Source organism: Taudactylus pleione, unplaced genomic scaffold (genome assembly GCF_031769625.1).
Source record: "Taudactylus pleione unplaced genomic scaffold, aTauple2 ptg001228l, whole genome shotgun sequence".
NCBI lineage: Eukaryota > Metazoa > Chordata > Amphibia > Anura > Myobatrachidae > Taudactylus > Taudactylus pleione.
This window is the reverse complement of record NW_028285628.1, coordinates 954,886-968,942: the sequence shown is the minus strand read 5'-3', so window position 1 is coordinate 968,942 and position 14,057 is coordinate 954,886.

The window sequence follows — 14,057 nt, the reverse complement described above, 5'->3', positions numbered from 1 at the left end:
AAATCCGTGGTTTATTTATCAATATACTATGTGACAGTTTTCACCACAGGCAAATATATAAATTCAATTAGAATGCTAAATGCACCAATAAACATATCAGTAATAATGTCTCTTTACCTATAATTGGTACCAACAGCTGCACATATCTATATGACACTTGCAATAAGTATATACTGTGCACAGTATGGATGTTATAATGGTTACAAATTAAAGACAAACTCTCCAGTAATTAACATAATTATATAAGATATGTATAGTTTTATCATTGGCTTGTTCAGCAGCCGCAATCCAGCATAGTGCTGGTAGAATAATTGTCTATTAGGGATGGGCAGAGCGACTCACAGCACTGAGTTGAGCCACATGGCTCAACTCAGTGAAGTGTCTTGAGACAGTGTCTGAGGACACGGCTCTTTGAAGCTGTAGGAAGCAGAGGTGCCAGTGACTCTGAGTGAGTTGCTGACAGATCCACCCCCCTCAGCCCAGCACTACAGCCCAGGGTTCTGCACTGACTCTCCTGAGTCAGTGCACTCCCCCGAGCCCTGGCAGTAGCAGAGCGCCTCAAGGTGCATATACACAGTCCGATTTGTCAGATGTGTCAGATGAACGATTGAACGATTTGATGAACGATTTGACCAACGATTTGAACGATTTGAACTATGAACGATTTTTGACTGCATTAAAATGACTGAAATCGTCCAAAACTGACTGCAAACACATCAGATGTCAGATATCGTTATCTGACCATCAGGAATGCGCATCGTTCAGACATGTCAGATATGTCAGATTTTCCTTTAGATATGAACGATTGAACGATTTTTTAAATGCACCATCAGAGTGATTCACTGACAGCTCCGCCCCCTACACTGCTGATCTGTCTCATTGGAGAAGTATAATCAGGTCAGATCAGCAGTGAAGGGGCGAAGCTGCCACTCACCCTGGCTCCCAATGACAGGGAGAGATGTGGGTGTCTCGACACACCAGTGAGTGACTCGAATCATTCGAACATCTGAATGATTCGAGTCATTGTGTTGAGACACTCACTCACTAGCCATCTCTAATGTCCATGCATGCATTTATTAATTAAACTGCAGTTATCAGCGGTGTGCTCTAAGCATAAGATCAAAATTATGTCCGCAATCATAGGCATGTGCACATTATGCCACGAGGTGCGGTTACTCACACTAACCATTATAACATCCATACTGTGTATACACTTATTGCAAGTGTCATATAGATATGTGCAGCTGATGGTACCAATTATAGGTAAAGAGACATTATTACTGATATGTTTATTGGTACATTACGCATTCTAATTGAATTTATATCTTTGCCTGTGGTGAAAACTGTCACATAGTATATTGATAAGTAAACCACGAATTTATAGTAAGTGGTTTAACACACAGTTTGTTACAAATTACAAATCTTTGTCTCCTATCACAGATTATACTGCTTGTTGATACTGCCCAAAAACAGCACTCTATTTTGATAATAAGAATAAGTCATTACAGTGACCAAATTTATGATATACTTCTCTAATTTATTCTATGCATATTGTCATCCGATTGATTTTCCAAGCCCCCTAGTAATACTGTGGTAGCGGGGGAGTTTTGTCTTCTTCAATGGACAGTGGAAATGCATTTTTGTCTATAATTTCTGTCAGATAGACTTCCTAGACACTCTCATCTGACTGTAGATGTATACTTGAATGCATGACGTCAGAAAGCAGAAGTGACCGGGTTATATATATCTACCGACTCTAATTGTATTTTTTCCAATGTGTACTGTCCTCTAACTTTCTATTCCTTTTGATCTATCATTGGCCCTCATTCAGAGCCGTTCGCTATTTGCGTTCGTTCGTTCAAAAACAAGGGGTGGCTATGCAAATGATCCGTTCGCACATTGCAGTCTGTTCACACCTCTAAGTCTGAACGAGCGAGCAAAACATACGCTCTTTTATTTCTTAAAAACGCCCCCTGGCCGCTCGCACCATACGTCATGTCCGCTATTTATTAGATTAATCGAGTACATCGAACAGGATATGAACTGCTCGCTATTCTTGTGGTTGGTGTTTTCAACCGCTATTTTGCGAGCAGTTCTGAGTTAAAAAAAAACAAGTGACGTGGTCATTGACGCTGCTATATTAATTATGCACACCCATAAAACGCCCGTTTTGACCTTTAAGCACCTGCGAACGGATCTCCACTCCCCGTTTTCAAGCACCTTCCCCTGTTACCACCCACATACGCCTCATTCTGTCACTCAAAATAGCAGGCACTCGCTATATTGCGTACAAATGATTTTCGGCCGCACTGACTGGTTCGCGCATGCGTACTAAAAACCGTGCGCATGCGCAGATGTGCGAACATCGCTCGGAACGAGCGTACTGCCGCTAGCGAGTGGCTCTGAATGAGGGCCATTGTTCATTTCAATACACGACTCTCTTAGCTAACCTGGAGGAGTTGAGTTTCCCTGTAATGCTGATAGCAACAGGGACCTCCTACCAACAGATAGAACAGTAGAGACGTGTCTTTAAAATCTTCCTTATGACAATTAATAGTTCTTCCACTCCCTTATTTTGTGTCTGAAGCGGCTGCATGACTTGGAAGGATAGAAGTGTTAGAACTAGGGGTGTGCACCGGACACTTTTCGTGTTTTGTGTTTTGGTTTTGGATCTGGATCTTTCTTCGTGTTTTGGATCTGGATTGGTTTTGCCAAAACCACCCTTCCGTGTTTTGGGTTCTGGGTTTTGTGTTTTGGATCTGGATTTTTTCTTAAAAAATAAAAAAAACCCGCTAAAATCACATAAATGGGCCTTTTTTTGTTCCTACGCTATTAATAACCCCAATAACATTAATTTCCACTCATTTCCACTCTATTCTGAACACCTCACACCTCACAATATTGTTTTTAGGCCAAAAGGTTGTACCGAGGAAGCTGGATGACTATGCTAAGCGACACAAGGGGGCGGCACAAACACGTGGCCCATCTAGGAGTGGCACTGCAGTGGCAGACAGGAAGCCAATCAGCGTTATGGTGCCCATTTGCATGTAGCACGAACCCGGGAGATCCGTGCTACATGCATCTGTGTGATTGGCACAGAGCAATGACAGGTCCGTGAGACCCGTCTGTGCTGCTGTGGTAAAAAAAAAAAAAAAAAACCTGTGTAAAAAAAGAAAAAAATGGCGTGCACCCCCCCAAAAAAGAGCAACCAGCCCCGGGCATTAGTAACCCAGTGCTGGGTGTGCTTAAATACAGGGGACAAACGACGTAGGGGTCCCCTGTACTTAAGCACAACCAGCACCGGGCTAGTCAGAACCAGCGCTGGTTGCCAAAATACGGGGGACAAACGACGTAGGGGTCCCCTGTATTCTGCGCAACCAGCTCTGGGCTCTGATCCGGTCCTGGTTCTGGAAATATAGGGGACAAAAAATGAGTAGGGTTCCCCTGTATGTTCCAGAACCAGCACTGGACTTTTTCTAGCGGGGGGCTGATGCCACAGCCAGGGGAGCCCTTTCACCGGGCCCCCCAGCCGCAGCATCAACCCTGACCGCTAGTCAGCCCAGGCCGGGGATCCCTGGAGAGCTGGGGACCCCCCCAATAAAGGGGTCACCCTCTCCAGGGCACCCCAGGCCCAGGCTGATAGCCCGGGGCTATCCCCGCCACCCCTGGTGGCGGTGGGTGGCGGGTTGATTGTGTGGTGTGGTGTAAATAAAGAATATCAAACATTGTCTTTACAAGTAGAACTGCAAGTCCCAGCTAGCCTGCCCCGCATGCTGGTACTTGGAGAACCACAAGTACCAGCATGCAGGGCATTAAGGGCCCACTAGTACCTGTAGTTCACCTGTAAAAAAAATGTTTAAAAAAACACAGGACACACACACCGTGACAGTATAAGTTTATTAAACATACATACACACACACACATGTACACATACTCACCTATGTAACCTGTAGCATCGGTCCACTTGTCCGGTAAAGTATCCCTAGGGGACCTGTGAAAAAAAACATACTCACCATCTCCTATGCGAGGTTCTGTCCTCTTCGTTCCAAAGTAGGCATCCCCGGACTTGGCAAAAAAAAAAAACGAAAACGCGATCCACGAACTTAGTACCGTTCTATAGAACGGTACTTCCCGAATGAGAGCTTAGCGGCGGGGTATCACCATGGAAACCCCGCTGCTAAGCGTTCATTGGCTGAGAGAGGTCATCTCCCGTCTCTCAGCCAATGAACGGCTCCCTCCATTGTAGTCAATGGTGGGAACCGCAGGGTAAACTTTAATAACCTTGCGGCTCCCAGCATTGACTACAATGGAGGGAGCCGTTCATTGGCTGAGAGAGACGGGAGATGGCCTCTCTCAGCCAATGAACGCTTAGCAGCGGGGTTTCCATGGTGATACCCCGCCGCTAAGCTCTCATTCGGGAAGTACCGTTCTATAGAACGGTACTAAGTTCGTGGATCGCGTTTTCGTTTTTTTTTTTTTGCCAAGTCCGGGGATGCCTACTTTGGAACGAAGAGGACAGAACCTCGCATAGGAGATGGTGAGTATGTTTTTTTTCACAGGTCCCCTATGGATACTTTACCGGACAAGTGGACCGATGCTACAGGGTTACATAGGTGAGTATGTGTACATGTGTGTGTGTGTGTGTGTGTGTATGTATGTTTAATAAACTTATACTGTCACGGTGTGTGTGTCCTGTGTTTTTTTTAAACATTTTTTTACAGGTGAACTACAGGTACTAGTGGGCCCTTAATGCCCTGCATGCTGGTACTTGTGGTTCTCCAAGTACCAGCATGCGGGGCAGGCTTGCTGGGACTTGCAGTTCTACTTGTAAAGACAATGTTTGATATTCTTTATTTACACCACACCACACAATCAACCCGCCACCCACCGCCACCAGGGGTGGCGGGGATAGCCCCGGGCTATCAGCCTGGGCCTGGGGTGCCCTGGAGAGGGTGACCCCTTTATTGGGGGGGTCCCCAGCTCTCCAGGGATCCCCGGCCTGGGCTGACTAGCGGTCAGGGCTGATGCTGCGGCTGGGGGGCCCGGTGAAAGGGCTCCCCTGGCTGTGGCATCAGCCCCCCGCTAGAAAAAGTCCAGTGCTGGTTCTGGAACATACAGGGGAACCCTACTCATTTTTTTCCCCTGTATTTCCAGAACCAGGACCGGATCAGAGCCCAGAGCTGGTTGCGCAGAATACGGGGGACCCCTACGTCGTTTGTCCCCCGTATTTTGGCAACCAGCTCTGGTTCTGACTAGCCCGGTGCTGGTTGTGTTTAAGTACAGGGGACCCCTATGTCGTTTGTCCCCTGTATTTAAGCACACCCAGCACTGGGTCACTAATGCCCGGGGCTGGTTGCTCTTTTTTTGGGGGGGAGGACGCCATTTTTTTCTCTTTTTACACAGGTTTTTTTTTTTTTATTTACCACAGCAGCACAGACGGGTCTCACGGACCCGTTAGTGCTCTGTGTCAATGACACAGATGCAAGTAGCACGGATCTCCTGGTCCGTGCGTGCATCTGTGTCATTGAAATACACAGCAGCACAGACGGGTCTCACTGACCCATCTGTGCTCTGTGTCACTGTCAATCACACAGATGCATGTAGCACGGATCTCACGAGTCCGTGCTACATGCAAATGAGCACCATAATGCTGATTGGCTGAGAGCCGTGACAGACGGCTCTGTCAGCCAATCAGCACTTTGCCCATTAAAGGCAAAGGCATTTTTTTTTAAATGGCCGCTCGAGGCAAAACCTCGAGATCCGACAGCAGATCTCGAGGTTTTGCCTCGGGAGAGGGATCCGGGGCAGACAGGGAGATCCGAGCTTGGGCTCGGATCGCCCCGGATCCCCGAAGTTCGGGTGGGTTCGGTTCTCAGGGAACCGAACCCGCTCATCCCTAGTTAGAACTTGCCACTGCTGTCACTATTGTATCAAAATTGTATCCAAGCAGTGTGTATCTGTTTTATCATTTCTAGGAGCGAAGACATTTGTCACACCTAGAGTGTAGAATATACTCTGTTCTATATTAATATATGTTTTGCACATTTATGTATCCGAATCACGGTACCAAAGAGGAATGACATCACTTGATGCTTATTGCTTAATTCCTTCATTTTTTCATATTGATTGATATTAAATCCACTCCCCTTTTTTCATGGATGATTGTACATGAGATATAGCGGATGAACACCAAATAGAATTATTGAAGGAGGTACTCTGAGTGGAATTTTGAGATTTCCCTTTTTAGGTAGAGCATAGGTGATAACTGTTATAATGAATATTTAGGACTTATTTTTGTCGTCGCACACCTACTGCAAATAGCCTAATTGAATACATATAACCCGGACTCTTTTGGGTATCAGAAGGGAATTTCTTTGATTTATTTGATATTTTGCATAACCCTCAATATTTAATACTTGTTTTAATTATATATTTTTTTATATATATAGCCCCATTTTGAACTAGGGATCAGCCCCCCCGATCCGATCCGGGAACCAAGGGCCTGATTCAGAGCCGGACGCTATTTGCACTCGCTCGTTCAGAAAAAGGGGCCGGCTATTTAAATAGAGCGCTCGCTCTTTGCAGTCTGTTGACGCCTCTATCTCTGAACGAGCAAACAAAACCTGCGGCCGCTATTTTTATAAAAACGCCCCCTGGCCGCTCGCATCCTACGTCATCTCCGGTATTTATTAGATTAATCGAGTACATCGAAAGGCGTATGAACTGCTCGCAGTGCTTGTGGTTGGATTTTCCTACCACAATCATGCGAGCAGTTCAGGCTAAAAGACAACCAAGTGACGTGGTCGATGACGCTGCTTTGTTAATTATGCACACCCTTAAAATGCCCGTTTTGACCATTTGGCACGCCTGCTTTCGGATCTCCACTCCCAGTTTTCAAGCACCTTCCCCTGTTACCACCCACAAACGCCTCATCCTGTCACTCAAAATAGCATGCATTCGCTATTTTGCGAGCACACAATTTCCGACCACAATGACTGGTTCGCGCATGCGTATTACAACCGATATGCATGCGCAGTTGTGCGAACATCACTCGGAGCGAACGAGCGGCCGCTTACGAGCGGCTCTGAATCAGGCCCCAAGTTCGGCTCGAGTTTTCCCATCTGGCTCAGATCTGAAATCGAAGCAAAACATCATTATCCCGCTGTCGGATCCTCGTGGGTTTTGGATTCTATAAAGGTCCCGCCATTTTTCATTCCGGCTGTGGAGTGTGCAGAGTTAGAGAGTTGGGAGCTCAGTGTTGTGTGTTACACTTAGTTATAAAAAATAATAAAGTACTGCTGACTAGCTACTGTGAAGAGGGAGCTGAGAGCTGTTGCTGACGCTGACCATAGGGGCTGGCTGGCTACTGTTGTCCATATACAATACATAGGGGCTGGCTGGCTACTGTTGTCCTTGTCCATATAGGGGTTATAGGGGCTGGCTGTTGTCCTGTCCATAGGGGCTGGCTGGCTGTAGCGCTGTGTTGTCCAGCGGGTGCTCTGTCCTTCAGGGGTGCTCTTGTCACCCACCCCCAGTGTGAAAAGCTGGACTGGCTGGCTGACTACTGGTGTCCATATACATAGGGGCTGGCTGGCTACTGTTGTCGTTGTCCATATAGGGGCTGGCTGTTGTCCTGTCAATAGGGGCTGGCTGTAGTGCTGCATTGTCCAGGGGGTGCTCTGTCCTTCAGGGGTGCTCTCTTCACCCACCTCCAGTGTGAAAAGCTGCCCTTCATCAAACAATTTTTTTACAGGGGCTGTCCTGTGGGTTGTACGCTGCCCTTCATCAAACTAATTTTTACAGGGGTTGTCCTGTGGGTTGTACGCTGCCCTTCATCAAACTAATTTTTACAGGGGCTGTCCTGTGAGTTGTACGCTGCCCTTCATCAAACTAATTTTTACAGAGGCTGTCCTGTGGGTTGTACGCTGCCCTTCATCAAACAAATTTTACAGGGGCTGTCCTGTGGGTTGTACGCTGCCCTTCATCAAACAAATCTTTACAGGGGCTGACCTGTGGGTTGTTGTACGCTGCCCTTCATCAGACTAATTTTAAAGGGGCTGTCCTGTGTGTTGTACGCTACCCTTCTGCAAACAAATTTTACAGGGGCTGTCCTGTGGGTTGTACACTGCCCTTCATCAAGCTCATTTTTACAGGGGCTGTTCTGTGGGTTATTGTACGCTGCCCTTAATCAAACAAATTTTTACAGGGGCTGTCCTGTGGGTTGTATTCTACCCTTCATCAAACTAATTTTACAGGGGCTGTCCTGTGGGTTGTACGCTGCCCTTCATCAAACTAATTTTACAGGGGCTGTCCTGAGGGTTGTACGCTGCCCTTCATCAAACAAATTTTTACAGGGGTGATTCACTCCATGAAAATAATGCACTCCATAAAAATAATGGAGGACAAAAATTTGGAGGATAAAATAGGGGAAGATCAAGAACCACTTCCTCCTAGTGCTGAAGCTGCTGCCACTAGTCATGATATAGATGATGAAATGCCATCAATGTCGTCTGCCAAGGCCGATGCCCAATGTCATAGTAGAGGGCATGTAAAATCCAAAAAGCCAAAGTTCAGTAAAATGACCTTAAAAAATAAATTTAAATCATCTTAGGAGATACGTAAACTTGCCAATATGCCATTTACGACACGGAGAGGCAAGGAACGGCTAAGGTCCTTCCCTATGTTCATGACTAGTGGTTCAGCTACACATGATGAAGGAACTCCTCCTCCTCCTCCCACTAGAAAAATGAAACGAGTTAAGCTGGCAAAAGCACAGCAAAGAACTGTGCGTTCTAAGAAGATATCACAAATCCCAAGGAGAGTCCAAGTGTGGCAGCGGTTGCGATGCCTGACCTTCCTAACACTGGACCATTTGCACGCCCTTTGCAAGTGTTGGAAGGAGCACCCACAGCCCAGTTGCTGATATTCAAATTGAAGATGTCACTGTTGAAGTACAACAGGATGAGGATATTGGTGTAGCTGGCACTGAGGAGGAAGTTGACGAGGAGGATTCTAATGGTGATGTGGTTTGTTTAAATCAGGCACCAAGGGAAAGAGTTGTTGTCCATGGGATAAAAAAGCCCATCACGGTCATGCCTGGGCAGAAAACCAAACATTCCACCTCTTTGGTCGGGAAATATTTCTATCCAAATCCGGACAACAACTGTCTTGCCATATGTAGCGTATGTAAAGGTGTAATAAGTAGGGGTAAGGATGTAAACCACCTAGGAACATCCTCCTTTATACGTCACCTGCAGCGCGTTTACAAAAAGTTACTGTCAAGTTCAGAAACTTTGGCTAAGACCGTAAGCAGTCCAGGGACACCTAAATCCCTTTGTCCTGTTGTATCCAAGCGCCTGCAAACCACACTGTCAACTCCCTCCTCGTCAATTTCCTCCTTAGTCAGGATCGGAAGTAGTCCTGCAGGCCATGTCACTGGCATGACTGACTCTCCTATCCGGGATTCCTCTGGAGGATCCTGCATTGCTACGCCTACTGCTGCCGCTGCTGCTGTTGCTGCTAGGAGTCGTTCATCATCCCAGAGAGGAAGTAGGAACACCACTACTTTAACTAAACAATTGACCCTTCAACAGTCCTTAGTGAGGAGGATGAAGTACGAAAGCAGTCATCCTGTTGCAAAGCGGATAACTGAGCCTTGACTGCTATGTTGGTGTTAGATGTGCATCCGGTATCCGCCATTAGTGCAGTGGGATTCAGACATTTGATGGAGGTAGTGTGTCCCCGGTACCAAATCCTGTCTAGATTCCACTTCACAAGGCAGGCGATACCAAGAATGTACAGAGACGTCAGAAAAAGTGTCCTCAGTGTCCTAAAAAATGCGGTTGTACCCAATGTCCACTTAACCACGGACATGTGGACAAGTGGAACAGGGCAGACTAAGGACTATATGACTGTGACAGCCCACTGGGTAGATGTATCACCTTATACAGCAACAACAACAGTGTCACCAGTAGCAGCATCTCAGAAATGCCAGCTCGTTCCAAGGCAGGCTACGCTGTGTATCAACGGTTTCAGTAAGAGGCACACTGCCGCCGACCTCTTAGAGAAACAGAGGGAAATCATCACCCAATGGCTTACCCCACTTAGACTCTGCTGGGGATTTGTGATATCTGACACCACCAATATTGTGCGGGCATTACATCTGGGCAAATTCCAGCACATCCCATGTTTTGCTCACATAATAAATTTGGTGGTGCAAATTTTTTTTAAAAACGACAGGTGCATGCAGGAGACGCTTTGGGTGGCCCAAAATATTTCGGGCCACTTTCACCATTCAGCCACTGCGTGCCGAAGACTCGAGCCATCACCTGAAGCAAGAGGTTGTAACATGGTGGAACTTAACCCTCTATATGCTTCAGAGGATGGAGGAGCAGCAAAAGGCCATTCAAGCCTATACATTCACCTATGACATAGGCAAAGGAGGGGGTATGCACCTGACTCAATCGCAGTGGAGAATGATTTCCGTGTTGTGCAAGGTTCTCCAGTCCTTCGAACTTGCCACACGTGAAGTCAGTTCAGACACTGCCAGCTTGAGTCAGGTCATTCCCCTCATCAGGCTTTTGCAGAAGCAGCTGGAGAAAGTGAAGGAGGAGCTAAGATGGAGCAATTCTGCTTGGTATGTGGGACTTGTGGATGAAGCCCTTAATTTGCTTTCCCAGGATTCGAGGGTGGTCAATCTGTTGCAATCAGACCACTACATTTTGGCCACCGTTCTTGATCCTAGGTTTAAAGCCTACATGGCGTCTCTCTTTCCGGTGGACACAAGCCTGCAGAGGTGCAAAGACCTGCTGGTGAAAACACTGTCAGCTGAAGCGGAACATCATACGGGAACAGCTCCTTCTTCATTTTCTCTTGCAACTGGGGCTGTCTGGAAAAAACTTAGATATCTTAACCAACCCGCTGGCAGAGATGCAAGGCAGGCAGGACCAATTCTGGACATCTGGTCCGGACTGAAGGACGTGCCAACAATTTCTGACATGTCTACTGTCACTGCATAAGATACTGTCACCACTGACAGAATGGTGGAGGATTACATCGGTGACAGCATCCAAGTAGGCATGTCAGACAGTCCGTACCTGTACTGGCAGGAAGAAGAGGCAATTTGGAGGCCCCTATACAAACTGGCTCTATTTTACCTAAGTTGCCCCCCCTCCAGTGTGTACTCCGAAACAGTTTTTAGTGTAGCCGGGAACCTTGTCAGCGAATGGCATTAAGAGGTTGCTTCCACAAAACGTGGAGAAGATGATGTTCATCAAAATGAATGATAATTTCTTCCGGAAAGACCAGCCTTCAGAAAGTACAGAGGGACCTGTGGTGGTGGATTCCAGCGGGGATGAATTAATACTCTGTGAGGATGAGGATGTACACAACACTGACGAGGGTCAGGAATCGGTGGATGAGGATGAGGACGACATCTTGCCTCTGTGGAGCCAGTTTGTGCAGGGACAGATTAATTGCCAGCTTGTTTTGTGGGGGCCCAAATGAACCAATAATTTCAACCACAGTCATGTGGCAGACCCTGTCGCTGAAATGATTGGTTTGTTAAAGTGTGCATGTCCTGTTTATACAACATAAGGGTGAGTAGGTGGGTGGACCCAAGGACAATTGCATCTTGCACCTCTTTTTGTTCTTTGAATTATGTACTCTTTGGGGCCTAGGCCCTCATTCAGACCCGCTCGCAAGCGCTATGCGCTCGCAAGCGGGTCGATGGTGAGGGCCTGCTACACTCGCTCCGGGGCTAGCTACAAAAAGTGGCGGCTGTCGATGTTGATCAACAGCTCACCCCGTTTTGCAGGTGGGGTTGGGGGGTGGCCGGACAAACGAAGGTGTTCCTGAACGAATGCCTGCCATTTGTAGGCGGCCCTACTGACATCACCAGTGATGTCAGTAGGGTGCTTCCTGCTCTGTTAGAGCAGGAAGCAACCTGGGGCTTGCGGTAGATGAGACCCTACCGCAAGGGTCTCGTCGCAAACCCCATCACCTAGTCACTCGCTAAAGCTGTGGGTTCTAACCCACAGCTTAGCGAGCGGCCAGGAGGCCGCCTTTCAAAAGAAAAGCAGCCGCCCTCATTCAGAGCGAGCGTTCGCATTTTCCAAGCGGCTCTGAACGAGGTCGCTAGATTTTCAAATTGCCATCCTGTCTGCCACTGCAGTGCCACTCCTAGATGGGCCACGCATTTGTGCCGCCCACTTGTGTCGCTTAGCATAGTCATGCAGCTACCTCGGTGCAACCTTTTGGCCTAAAAACAATATTGTGAGGTGTGAGGTGTTCAGAATAGACTGAAAATGAGTGGAAATGAATGTTATTGAGGTTAATAATAGCATAGGAACTAAAAAAACAGCTAATTCTGTGGTTTTAGCTGTTTTTATGCTTTTTTCCAAAAAAATACATATCTCAAACACAAAACACAAAACCCGGAAGAGTGGTTTTGGCAAAACCAATCCAGATCCAAAACACAAAGAAAGATCCAGATCCAAAACCAAAACACAAAACACGAAAAGTGGCCAGTGCACACCCCTATTTTGAATACGTTGGGTATATTTTAAAGGGGTAGTAACCAATAAAATTTGTGTTTTAATAAATATACTCATCATATTGTTTGAATTACTATGTTTAAGTGTGCCCCAAAAAGCTTTTTGGCAAGAATAGAAAAATAAAAAGTTTAGATACTTAAAATTTGGGAGCACCACCAACCAAGAGCTGTACTATATGTATTGTGTCAAAACAGATAATATGTTGGGATCTATTATATAAATTATGTCCTATTTGGTCTTGTGCGGAATCAAGTTGTATATATGAATAACATCATAGAAACAGACAGCTGGCTACTTTCACTTTGGGGGTTTGTGAGGAGTGCAATAAACCTTTCACATTGCCATGTGGGGTTGCACCTGGAACTTTCTGAGCGACCGTAGGGTGACCAATGGTGCATCTATGGACACAAGCGGCGTTTAAATACAAATCCCAGTGGCTGTGACATTTGCATATTTTCGCACTACTGCGGTGTATGGGATCACAGCTGTGACGGGATTTGCATCCACCTCTTAATCAGGTCCTATAGGAGGGCTTTATTACAACCCTCCTGCTCTAGCAGAAGCACTAGCCCTGCACTGGCAATTTTGGGAGCTAGTTATCAATAACACCCAACTACTTATTTTTGTTTATTACTTTTATTACCAGACCTGCCTCAATACAAGGACTGAATAATAAATATATACTGGTCTTCATATTGAGATAGGTTCAGTAATAAAAAAAATATAATCAAATATATTAATTATAACAATAAAAATGCAGCATGATACAACTCTTCCAAATTATCTAAAATTATATAAATAGCACCAGATCTAGCAAGACTGAACTACAGTCAAATGGCCAACACCAAATGTAACCCTTTGCCCCTTTTTATGATTCTTTGTCAATCAGTAAATATACTCTGAGACTCAGTATTATATAAAAATACAGAAATACAATTTATTGGTGTATATAAGTGATATTGACAAAACAGCACGCACGTCAAATAATGAATTATAAGTTAATAGCTTAGAAATGTGTAGATCTTTAAATATGTCCTTCTTAAATGCAAGTCATCCGAAGAGAATCTGCCATAATCACTTATGATCAGGGGTGTATCTAGGGGCCTGAGTGCCCCTGGCAAAATAAGGGACTGGCATCCCCCCTCACAGCCCTCCCTCCTCACACAGTTCTCCCCCTCACACAGCACCCCCTCTCCTCACAGCTCTCCACATCACACAGCTCTCCCCATCACATAGCTTCCCTCATCACACAGCTCTTCAAGCTCACACAGCTCCCCCTCTCCTCACAGCTCTCCACATCACACAGCTCTCCCCAACACATAGCTCCCCCCATCACACAGCTCTCCCCCCTCAAAAATTCTAAAGACAGCCAGGGTTAAAGAGTTTGCAGTCCTGGCAGTGCATGCGATCACGACGTGCAGAGCTCATTGCTCAGCCATTTCACATCTCAGATGTGTACATGAGCAGGGGCATATATAACCCCCCCCGGGGCCCCTGGCGAG